This window comes from Acartia tonsa, chromosome 9 (assembly GCF_053477335.1).
Source record: "Acartia tonsa isolate MP-2025a chromosome 9, ASM5347733v1, whole genome shotgun sequence".
NCBI classification, from domain to species: Eukaryota; Metazoa; Arthropoda; class Copepoda; order Calanoida; family Acartiidae; genus Acartia; species Acartia tonsa.
The window spans coordinates 20,867,162-20,880,785 of NC_137268.1; positions in this window are offsets into that span (position 1 = coordinate 20,867,162).

Genomic DNA, 13,624 nt, shown 5'->3' on the forward strand with positions numbered 1-13,624 from the left:
AGAAGGTGCGTACGTATTTTTTAAACATGACATAATTGTCCTATTAATCTGATTTTTAAGCATTGATTTCTTGGACAACAAGGCATAATATTTTATGCAAAGCATCTCTAAATTCAAGTTCTAAAAAAGCATGTCCTTAAATAGGATCCAGTATTTAGACAATTTTGCAGAAAATTTATTAGAATTTCGTTTATATCCTATAATTAATATTCTTCTTATGAAGTTTTGGCACTCTACAACTTTACAAATGTTCATGTTTGTTTATTTTACCATTTGATTTCAAAGCTTTACTTGTATGGATATTGCCATCATTGTTATTAGCAACAAAATAACTACAGTTCTTCTAGCATTTTATCAGAATAAAAAAAAATAACAGTAAAAAAGATTTAGCTGTCATTAATACAGACATAAAAATAAAAAATAGGTTGAAAATAAATTGCGTATGCCTGTCCTGTATTGTGACAAGCATATCTTAGTTATAGAGTAGCTGCATTACAAGAAAGTATGTAAAGGCCTGGGACGTGGAATATTCAAGGCAAGGGAAAGATATTGCAACAAAATAAACATTAGGATAGCAATTGAAAAGTCTGTCAAATTTTTACATACAATAGTGCAAACAAATATTAACAATTATAGAGTAGTAGTGCTTGATAATATTTTTTTTATACAAAATCTATGTTAATTTGTCCTAAAATTGTTTGACATTCAACATATAACATTTATAAATAAATGTATAAGTATAGATGTATAACCCAGACAACTTCCTGGCCCATGTGGTGGAGATCGCCTTTTTTCATCTGCTAACAAATTGTTTAAAGCTCTTTTGGAGCCACTTTGCTGTTATTCAGAACCATTGAAAATCGGCACAGGTCCCCACTCCCCTGTGGCTAGAGTGACATATAGCCACTTCTATTCTTCATTCATACATCTATATATTTAAATCTAATTAAGCTTATCATCCTTGATTCATCACGTTAATTTATTCTTTTCAAATTATTTGGTAATGATTATAGAGTTCCTAATATTGAACATAGATAATCATGTAGTGTTTTAAATCTATAGGTCTATTCTAACATAAATTCCTTTAGCATAATATTCTCTCTGAGAGGAAACTATAAGGTTGCAAGATCTGAAAAAATTGTGCATTTTCTCACAAAACTTTTTCAAGGGACTGTACCAAAAAAATTTTAAATCATACATCCTAAAAGTTAAAGTAGTAAGGTTTTCTTTGTCTGTAGCTTTAGATTTTAATAAATACTAAAAAAATAAAATTCTACTTTTAAGTAAGGCTTAGTATAGGTTCCAGGATGATTGTAGTCTTTTCTATTTTTATATTTTGAGGATTGGGATTCTTTTATTTAGGCTACAAGTCATTTTTAAAAATTACGAATGTAAATTTGGCTAAAATATATGTTTTTATTTATATCAATTTTGGATGTATAAATGTCAGTGGTAGATGTATATTTGTCATCATACCTGCAAAATTAAACAGATTGCTGTCGAATACATATCCACACAAAGAATTTTGACAAAAAAACATTTACTGTATTTCTGTCAGTTGTAAAAATGGCAACGTCCTGGTGTCAGATACATATTGCGTTGCTGTTCTATAAATATAACTCTATTTTTGACAGAGGTTGGTATTTTTTCAGAAAAAAAAACATTTAGCTATATTTTATTTACAGGGTGGGGCAAATAAGACCAGACAAATTCTAACTTCTAAACAAATGAACATAAAATCGTCAATTTTAAAGATTTTATTGAATTTTAAAAACGAAAACAGTAAAAGTGTCAAACTATGACGTCAGAAAAAATTTACAATTAACCAATGAGAGGCCGCTATATATTTTACCACAGTGATACTGGCTTCTTATTGGTTAATTGTTAATTTTTTCTGACGTCATAGTTCGACACTTTTACTGTTTTCTTAAAAACTGGCAAGCAAAACAGGTATATGACTATTAGGTTATTAAATAAAACCGCGAAATTTTCATGAATTTTTACGGTTTTTATTTTTTTTACATCTCAAAATCTGCCCCGTTTCACTTTGCTAAAGTACTACAGCTAAGCCATTTCAGATAGAGAGCTATAGTCTTTTCTAGTGTCTTACTTATGTATCTAACAGTATCCCCAGCAAGTTGCATAACTCTACCTCACCTACAGATGGACTGAGGTCAGATTTAGTGGGTCCTAGTCAAGAATTCAGATTAAACCACCGGCGCATTTAGAATCTGCCTTGTTGAACATATGCGCGGACAGCTCGTTGTTCACGTCCAGCTACGTTCAAAGATTTTTTTTATGCTAAAAGGTTATTACCTAAGCTTTTTATAGTGTGGTCAAACGTCCTGATACGTCAAGTAGTTTTGGCGCTATGGCCGTTTAAAGTTTGTCCGGTCTTATTTGCCCCACCCTGTATTTATGGACTCTTTAAATGTAATTTTAAAATTTCTCCGGGACACATTACAGATGAAAGAACTGTGTAATTTATGAAAGATTCAAATTTGGGGTATAGTCCATTTCTTGACAACTCCCCTTAAGAGGCGTTTCGTCGTATATTCACAGTAGCTTTTGATAGGTTATTTTCAGGTTTGGTTAGGTGATTACCCTGCAGGGTTAGGCAATTTGCCTCGCAGAGTTAGAGTTCCCCACAGGAGCTAGAAATAGGGGAAAATCTACTGTGAAAATACGACGAAACGCCTCTTAAGAAGCATTGTCATCAAAGGAACTATACCTAAAATTTGTATACAGTCCCTTTATGGTAGTCAGGATGGTGAAATTAATCTCCATGACACAGAGGCCTTTGCAACAATAATTTGTATCAATAAAACAAACTTCTGCAAATACATATTTCCAAATATCCTTCCTATGCTGTTTTACTTTCTGTCCAGATTTCTATCTATCTATCCATGGAGAGGGTTGAGCTACCATCCCCGAAAAAAAAGTTTTGCTGTAAGTAAAACCGAACCATCAATCCAGCTGTTTCAAGGATCAAACAGACAGCTATTCTCTCTCTTTTGTATTAGGAGTAGTTGTTTGGTCACTAACCCCAAGAGGGCTTTTTATTATCAAGATTTAGAGCTTCAAACGGATAGGCCGACATACATCATTCTATTTTTTATATAAACATTAATTTAAAAAGTTTTCATCCCTTTATATCCTTTTATATAAAGTAATAAAAGTTTTAGTCTGAAACTTAAGATCTCAATAACTATTTAACCGATAGGGTTGCTTATTTTAAGTAGGCTTCGCATAAGTCCTGTGATGGTTTTAGGCTGTGTTATTTTCAGATTTAAATCTTGGGCTGATTTTCATCTGTTTTTCTAGACCAGAGCCTCTAGATGTGTTTGGCGTAGCCTTGGATCATGAAGTAACTCAAGTAACTCTTATTTTAAATGATTAATAAATATGATTTATCTATGAAATGAATTTTATATTTAGAAGATTTCTCTGTTTGTTGATATATGATATATGCAGACAGGGATCTTTGGGACAATGGACGATAAAATAATATAATGTAGCCTGAAAAATCATAGAAAAGAGATAGCATATCAAAATCATTGGTTGAAAATATTGGACAACCCAATCAAGATTCAATCAACGAATAACAGAATGAGTTAAAGCACTGCACTGGGGGGAAGTATCATGATCAGTTCAATGTTCCTTACATCCCTGGTATGCACTAGCTTAAAATTGAATTTTGATGCTTTAAAACAAAGTCTCTTTTAACCAGGGATCTTAAGGGATAAGACAATAGGCTATGTTTTAATGTACTTCCAGTACTTAAAAACAAATTTATCCCTTCTGTAGATTAGAATTATAAGTTAAAAAACTTGGAACCAACCAATTAAATTTATATAAAAGTACCCAAACTTTTTGTGTTAACGAATTAGATAACGTGGTGATAAAACTTTGGGTACCAGAGTAATTTGCAGTCTAATGTCTTCTACCTCCCTGCATTTTCCAAAAATATGTTTAATTTTATTGAATAATAAATAGTTTAGAAAGCCCCTACGGATTAAATCAATTGGTTGGTATGTTAGTAATGCTCAAACAAAAGTTTCCTTAAAGGCATAATATTGTATAAAAAGAATGCTAAAATATTTTTTAGAAACTTGATTCTGTGATGGCTGCTTGATTTGCATGTGTGTGTGTGTGTGTGTGTGTGTTTGTATGCTTATAAATGCATGAAGAGTTTATAGAAAACAAAATAACTAAACTAATTTGCCTTATTCTAGTAAACAATTGTAAAGTGAGGTTTTCATTTAGGTAACAAGTTTATAAATTTATTCCTAGCAATTAAAAAATACAAAGGGGGTCATTTTTTCACATATTTTCATTAAAGTTGTAGTCAAATGCGCTTATTGAGTCAAACTGTTCTTAATTGTGACCAAACGCTAAGTATACATTTGGTCATAATAAGAAACAGATTGACTAAATAAGCGCATTTGAACTTTGCAGAAAATAAGCAAAAAAATTGACCCCTTTTATAAGCTGACACCGTAACTACAATTTACTGTTTTATTTTCTCTTGTTATTGCTGTATTTAATTTAAAAAATTCTAGATCCCCTATTACTTAATTTGACCAATTGGAACACAGTGTAAGAACATTCCGATCACATTATTGGTTTATATATATACTAGCGGCTACGCCCCTAGAGGCCTCTAGGGGCACTTGAGGAGGAGAGAGTCGAATTTAATAATTCAATTTCTTATTTTAGATTTTAAAAGAAAAAGTAAAAATAAAATTTTTTTAGGGGGGGCGAAAAAAATTTTTATTTTTTTTTTGGGGGGGGGGTGCCCCCCCTCCTTTTTATTTTATTTTAAAAAAATAAAAAATAAAAAATTTTTTGGTGGGGGATTTTTCATTTTTTGGGGGGGTTGGGGGTGTCCCACCCCCCAAGAAAATAGTTATAAACCTTACCGGGACCTATGAGAAGCTACCCTATTAAGGAGAACCCGATCGGTTCAGTGGTTAGCGAGATCCTTCGGTACAGACACACAGACAGACACACAGACAGATACACAGACAGACAGACAAACATCCTGTTACTTTAGTATAAGGATATTTTTATACGAGAGAGGTAATTCCTTTATAGGTTTGACAGGTGATTAGTTATAATTGACCATCTAGAGTGATACATCTTTTGTTGTTATGCTTTTTCTGCAAATAATCATTCTTGTATTTGGCTATTTTACTTTTTTTTGTGTATTTTTGAATGGATTGTGCTTGTGCTTGTATTTGCATTTCAAACAGAAACTGTTGGTTTAAACTAGCAGAGATAAAGAATATCAGAGAAAGACAGAAAAACGGAAAAGAAGGAGAGAGAGAGATAGAGAGAAAGAGAGAGAGAGAGAGAGAGAGAGAGAGAGAGAGAGAGAGAGAGAGAGAGAGAGAGAGAGAGAGAGAGAGAGAGAGAGAGAGAGAGAGAGAGAGAGAAAGAGAGATAAAGATGAAATAAAAATGAAATAAAAATGAAATAAAAATGTATGCCCTTTAAGATCTCTCAAAGGGGTAATCGTTATTGGCTTTAGCGATTTTGCAATTATTTTATATAACAATGATGATTTTTGTTTCGAATGACAGACTGACAGACAAAGTAAATATTATGATGGCTACTAATAGGCAAAGAAAATAGTTAAAAAAAAATCAGTCGAATATCTAAAATAAAAGCCAAGAAAGTAACATTTCCTCCATCGTGTTATTGATGGACGGACAGACAAACTTTAATGATATGATTATATATATTAATCATATCATATCTAATGTAACCTCTAAAAATGACCTAAATTGCGTTGGGAACCAAAATTGATTTTGTTATTCTGATAAGTTTGACAAGTTTTTGATTGTTATTCAAATACTTTGGTCAACTTTTACCACAAAATTCTCAATATTTCATGAACCACAATGTTGATAACATCCATGTAAGCGAGGCTTAAACAAATCAGACAGGCTAACAAACGAACATTACAATTTACAGAGAAAAATATTCGTCTTTTAGATCAGAGTTACACTAAAAATAAGGATGACAACATCCCTAAAAGGGAAGCTCTGAAAGGGAGAAACATACGAACATTAACAAGTATAACTAAAAAATTACGGACAGACGGACCGATCCTAATTATAGAAAAGCTTCGCTTTTAAAAACAAATAATAATTAATTATAACATGCAAAAATTTTGTGTAGAAAAAGCTTAATTAACATGTATAAATTTACTGTACTAAATTATTAGAAAGTATATTGGAGATACTTTGCTATACATATAAATTGTATCTTATTGTCACAAGAATCGCCAAACAAAGTATGTAATTGATAGGACGATTCTGATTTGTAAAATTCAATAATATATTTCTTGATTATTAAAAAGCGTTGCTTTATGATATTTACTAGCGGCTACACCCCAAGAGTCTTCTAGGGGCCCTTGATGTGGAGGGGGTGGGGTTGTCCAGCCCTCCCCCTCCAAATTTCATTTTATTTTAGTTTGAAAAGGAAAAGTTTCAGCAGTTTTGAAGGAAGGGATGTTCAGTAAGTCAAACAGTGGCATCGCCGAGCGGCACTATACTAATTTTTGGTGATTTCTCTTGGGAGGGTGATGGTACCCTCCCTAAAATAGTTATAAACATTTCCAGGACCTATGAAACTCTACATTGTAAAGGAGAACCATATCGGTTCAGCGGTTAAAGAAAAAAATCATTACAGACAGGGGCGTCCAAGGATGCTGTGAGTATTGGTGCAAAAAATATGACGTAACAAAAAAAAAATTAGCCAATGAGAGGCCGTTATTGACCAATGGTAAAATTTATAGTGGACTCTCATTGGCTAATTTTTTTTGTTACGTCATATTTTTTGCACCAATACTCACAGCATCGCGTCCAAGCTTTTTTATTTGGGGGGGGGGGGGGGGGGGTAAAATTTTGAAAATTTAAATTTTGGGGTGGGGGGGTAATCTTTATTTCATAGAGGCATTTTTTTTTATTTATGGGGGGGGGGGTAAAAATTGAAAATCCAAAATTTTGGTGGTGCCTACGTCACCCTTAAATTCATTTGGGGGGAGGGGTTAATCACCCCTTTACCCCCCCTCTTGGACGTCTATGATTACAGACGTAAACAGATCCTGTTACTTTTACATAAGGAATAATGTTCATAATTTGGATGTTACCATCCTTGCTTTGTATAAGAATACTTTCTTTATTTAACATTTTTATAAGAAATTACGCAACACAGAAAAAGACAAAATAAGAAGTTTATAACAATTCTTAACCCAAAGTAAATTTGCACAAACTTTTTAGACACTGTACTTTTTTTCTAAGCTTTTCAGGGAATGATGGACAAGCATAAATGTTACAAAAAAGACTTTTTAAAACTATCAATCCTTTTAATAAAGTAACAGGATGTGTGTTTGTCTGTCTGTATGTCTGTACCTGATCAGATCGTGTTCTCTTTAACAGGGTAGCTTCTCATAGTTCCCGGGAAGGTTCATAATTATTTTGGGGGAGGGTACCACCACCCTCCCAAAAGAAATCACAAAAAAAAATAATTTCTTAAAAATATTCAAGACTTGAATGCAACATAGATAGGTAACATATTATTTTTAAAAAAAATATTTAAAGTAACACTAGAGGCCTCTAGGGGCGTAGCCGCTAGTCCTTATAATAAAGTAACATAATCTCCTTGTGTATCTGTGTCTGTCTGTCTGTCTGTACAGAAGAATCTTGCTAAAACAGCTCAACCGAAATGGACTTTTTTTACAATGTAGCTTCTCATATGATCTGGTAAAGAACGTGTCCTAACTTTTGTGATTTCAAAAAATAGCTAGTCTGTGCTTTTAGTAAGTAGTAGATGTAAAATGATCCATAAAATCTAGATATGCAATCGGTTTTTTTTGTAGACATCTTATTTTTGGAGTAATTTAAGTTTTTAAAAAAAATTTAGTTGGTTTTAAGGTACTAAAACGCAACAAAAAAAGAAGAAAATTATGAACAAAAATAGCAAGATCTTAAATTTGTCACCTTACTTTTTGAATTCTGTTAAGTAATATTTGAAAAAATCTAGTTTGAATTGAACTTTGGGAGCTCGTCACTAATGGGTTAAAACAAAATCACAAAATTAGGACACGTTCTTTTAAATTATTTCTCGGGAGGGTCTGACCCTCTCCAAACAGAAATCGGCGATAGAAAATTAACACCCCCAAAGTTTCTTCATTTTCTTTTTCAAAACTAAAATAAACAAAATATGGGGGGTCAATAGCCCGACAACCCCCCCTCCCCCCACCCAAAAATGTCCCCCCCCCCTATTAAAGAAAAAAATCTTTAGAAAACCACAATAAAAAGGGAGTGAGGGTTAAATTCAACTAGAAAAAGTATATAATTTTTGGTATTTTATGCTCTTCTTGTCTCTTTTTTCAAATTACTTTATCTTTTTAGTTGTTAATTTAGCTCTACCCATTTTCCTAAAAACTAGAATATCAAAATTTTGTATAATTATCCTATTCATTTGATTTTTGGAACAATGATTCCTTCAACAATAAGCTACAATACTATAAGTGTGGCATCTCTATAATCAAATCCTAAAAATGAAAGTATGTCCTTTTACTGCATCCTTTATTTACGCAATTTTGCAACAAATGTATTTACAATTTTGTTTAGACTTATAAATAAATGTAACAGACAAACATCTGGTTACTTTTTATTAAGAATTTTATATTTTTATTACGAATGTCTTGCTAAAGTCAAAACCTCGAATGCAACAAAATCAAAAACTGCAAATAAAAGATAAGACATAAAAATGATTCCCAATTTTTCTAAAAAATGAACCGGTCTAATTCATAAATATCAATTTATCTTTACCCTAACCGCCTTTCATATCTTCTCTCCCCTCTCCCTTTCTATCCAACTTTCATTTCTTTTATGTCCCCCCCCCCTTATCTCTTTTCCCCTTTTTCTGTGAAGTTTACCTCTTTTCAAGCCCAGGAACTTTTCCTTTGTAGACTTTGTTTACTTTGTGTTGTTGTATACAATAAACTTTTATATTGGAATTAATTCCCCGGAGCCACTCTACACGGAGAACCAATGTTGGTTAGAAAAAGTAGTATATATTTACCTTCTTTGAGCGAATGTTCTGTATGCCGCGAAAAATATTTGTTTTAAACAATCAATCAATATTTGCATTAAACTCTTCTTATTCTTTGACTATGCTGTCAGTTTTAAGAGATGTTCCATACATAGTTCAGAATCCAACCACCCGTGGACCTTTGTGAAGTTTACCTAATATGAAAAACTTGATTTGTTTAGACGTTGACAAGATCTTAATGAAAAAATCTAGCTACTATATACTTAGATTTTATCTTTTACAAATAAAATCGAGATTAAATTCAAATTTGACAGACAGAAAGATAAACTGCGAGTAGTTTCCTGTTCAGCAACTTAATACTTTAAACCTCTAATAGAAAGATTACTTTATTTGAAATACTTTTGTCTTTCCCTAAACCCTAAACCACTGTCATAGGAAGACAAAAAGGGTTTAATTTGCTATGATACCCCGCTCAACTTTTCCTCCAGCATTTGTCTAGGCACTTTTTGCAACTATTTCTGTTTTTTTTTATATATAAGATTTTTATATAAAAATAAGGGTAATGAAATCAGAAGAATAAAATAAAAATTAAAGCATATAAGAATACCTTTAAAGCCTAATTATTTCACAAATAATAAGTAATAACTTGTTATAAAATTGCTTTAAACAAAATTCAAAATGAAAAAGAATCAACCTACCTATTAAGCTCTCACTTGAAAGCCAGTTAATTATGATTATCATTGAGACTAAGTTAATTATTAATCTTTTTTTAACAAATCATTTCCAACTTGCGGTTTCACCCATAAAGCCTCCAGGGGCATTTGAGGTATTTGGGGATTGAATAATTCGAACCTCCATATTTCATTTTAGTTTTTAAAAAGAATAGGTAAAAAAATTTAATTTTTTCGGGTGAGGGGCTGAAATTCTTCTAGGGGCTATTTCTCTTGAGAGGGGAAGGGATGGTTCCCTTCTAAAAATAGTTATAAACCTTCCCAGGACCTATGAAGTTCTACTTTGTAAAGGAGAACCATCATTCGTTTTTTGATGGAGGTTGATAAATTTTCCATAGATCTATCCTTATAAAAATATTCTATAGAGTAGCTGCACTCATTGTTTTATCATGTGGGTTGTTTTGTTTGGAAAAGAAACTGCAAAATTTTTCATGAATATTTGATGTGCAGCACACAACTGTGTGAGATGTGTCTTCAATTCCGATAAAAACTTAAAATTAGCAAACAATTAAATTGCAAGATATTTATAAATGAAATGGTTCTAATAGCCAATGAAGATAAAGATAAAGTGGTTCTAAATTGCCAATGAGGCTAATAATGGCTATAGATGTTTACAGGAGGGGTAAATGGGATGTATCCACCCCCCTACACCTCCTTGCCAAGGGTCTATACCCCCATAATACAGCCAAGGGGGGTATCAAAAAAAAGGTCACAATCCCTTAAAGGGACTGTGAACGTAAATTTTTCTCATCTTAATATCAAATCTTAACATTATCTCATTCATAATATCTCACAGATAGAGCAAAACGCGCTTTTGTTTGCTTAAAAAACGGCTTTTTCCGACGATTTTTATAAGGTACGGGGAAAGGAAGAAATTTTCCGTATTATATAAAATGTGCATTAAATTGCTTTTTTCTCCCATTATAGCTAAAATTAAACTTTTTCACATAGTTCTAGATTTTTCCTAACAGTTAAGCTGACTTTTAACATAATCCTTGCTTTAATCCAATGTATAGTTACTTAGAAATTGATAAAATAAGCAATATTTTTTTATTGAAAACCAAATACAATAACAAAGCCAGAAACAGGTTTTTTATTAGTATCCAATTAACTTTAAATGGCCCATCTCTCGCCCACCTTTAATTACAAATTTGTAAATAATAAAGACGCAATATTTCTTTATAAACAGTCTGATAAAAGTGTAAACTAATTCTCCAAAGTGGGTTATTTATTGTTCAACACAATAAAAAAGGATATTATTATTTTATATAACCTATGAGATTCAACCCTTTGTAGACAGTGAGGTATTTTTTTTGTCAATAATACGAATTTAAAATATGTCTTTATTACCTAATTACTACGTTATAAAAAAACGAATTGGCAATTTTATAGCATAAAATAAATCCTTAACAGTAAGTAAATTGCTTCAACTATATATGACAAGTTAAATATCCCTACAAACATTATAAGAAACAAAAACGTTCAGATTTTCCCTGTTTTTTCCATTTTCCCTCTCAAAATACCATAAAATCAAGGCATTATTTCTGGATATTTTTGTGAATAGGACATTTTTGGTTGATCAGTGTAGTGAAATGTGCTTAGTAAATGTTAAGATTTGATAATCAGATGAGAAATTTTTACGTTCACACTCCCTTTAAATTAATCAGGGATGTTAAAAAAATACACCCCTCTCATTGTCTGTAATCCCCCCCCCCTAAACCCTATCGACTTGGGTGAAAGGGATTTGTCAAAAATCGTAAAGGAGTGTCAAAATTTTAAGATGAGAACATCTACACGCCACTATGGCTATTCAATTAGGTTGTTTTTATAATGAATTGGGTTGCTTCTGATGTTTTTTATATCAAGATCATTGGATTTTTTTGATAAAACAAAGAATCTGATATTAAATTTTGCTGTTAATATGGGGCACTTAACCCATCTGTATGAGTGGTTCTATCATCATGAGCTTCTTCATAATCACTATAGAATTTACCTGGGGTAATCCTGAAAACGTACTGTGATTATTCTAAACACTCTGTAAATAAGGCAATAGAGTTTTTTAAAGTTTTAAAATTTTTCAAGTGTCTCTTAATAAGTAACATTTTAAATCTTAGATATTAAAGTAAGATTACATATTTAACTTTGCATTACTGCAATAGATCTAATAAGGAACGTCCAAGCTTTTAATTTTGATGGGGTTAAATGAGGTATTACAAATGTTTTTTGTTATAATTTAAGGGGCAAAAAAATAGGGGATTCATCAAAGTTTGAGGCGAGTGAACAATAAAATATATGTATAACTAGACAACTATCTGTATCCCCCTGTTGGAGACCTTTTTCATCTGCTAAAAAATTTCTTTCTGCTCTTTTGTAGCGACTTGGCAGTTTTAATATTTCCTAATCCCGACGCTATTTGTTGATTTTAAAAGACTCAATTAAAAGTCGGCACAGTGTCCTTAGGGTGGGGTTATACAGTTATTTAACCCCTTCTCCCTTAAGTATTTGACTCTAATGGGTAAACACCCCTTTGCCACCACCCTTGGACGCCTATGGATCTAATTGTTATTTGTCTAATATGTGCTTGTATCAGAATGGTTCTCTCTGTATGTTGACCTATATGTCTGCATTTGTAAACACAACAAAAACCTACTAAATTTTGGGCGGGGATAGGAAACATAGAGAAACTAATCTCGTAATCAGGAAGCCTGTTTTTTATCTAAAGTGTCATAATAGTTATTTATCGCATTGTATCTTAGACAGCTTTCCGCGGATATTAAAAGGAAAATCTAGGAAAAACATATTTTTTTTAATATTTGTGAAAACTTGTCTGTAATACGAGGCTATACATGATTTTTCAGTATGGCTGAGAATCGGTTCTAATCAGGCGGATATTAATCGGTTTCGAAGCCATTCTGGAAAGTAGATTAGGTGTTATATCTTTCCAAAGAATCTTAAGGGATAATGCAATTTAGATTAAATTGATGCACATACCCAATTATGATATTCAAAATTATTTCTTATTTAGATTACAATTATTGGAGGAAAAGATTAGACATTGATATTTAGTCTAGAATTATTAAAAGTACCCAAAGTTTTTAAACCAACAAATAATTCACTGTCCAATGTCCTCTCCCTCCCTGGTTCTTTCCCCTTCCGTGGATAATTAGACAGAGACATAGCATAAAAAATGGTGTGCAAATATTTCCCCACACGTACCACAATGGGTATATAAAATATAGACGTGGATAATATAGCAGGGGAAAAATTGTCGTCAATATAGATTGCTAACATTAAAATCATCCAGTAGGAGGAGAGGGAATAGGGTAAAGGGGGTGGATGGCGGGTATCGGTATTTTAGCCCGCTGCGAGTTTCATCTCATTATATAACATTATAATCTGATTTAACACCGGCCCAAGTAATGATATTTCTGTACATGTATCACAGAATCAAATCATCAGATTCAGAATTATTTATTGCAACAATAAATGTGTAAGTATAGATGCATAAGCCAGACAACTACCTGGTTAAAGTGGTGGAAACCCTTTTCATCAGCTAACAAAGTTCTTTTTGCTCTTTTGTAGGGACTTGGCTGTGTTTATATTTCCGACGCTATTGGCTGATATTCAAAGATTCAATTGAAACTGAGATTCGGCTATGGTCTCCACCCTTTGTTTACACATAGCTTTTGCCTTTAGCTTTTGAGATCCAGCTCTGAAAAAAAATGTAAAATTTTTAGAGAAGCTGAGTATATAACGAATTAGCAAAAATAATATGTTATAATAAACCAAAAATATGTTTATGGAAGTGAATATACACCCTGCAT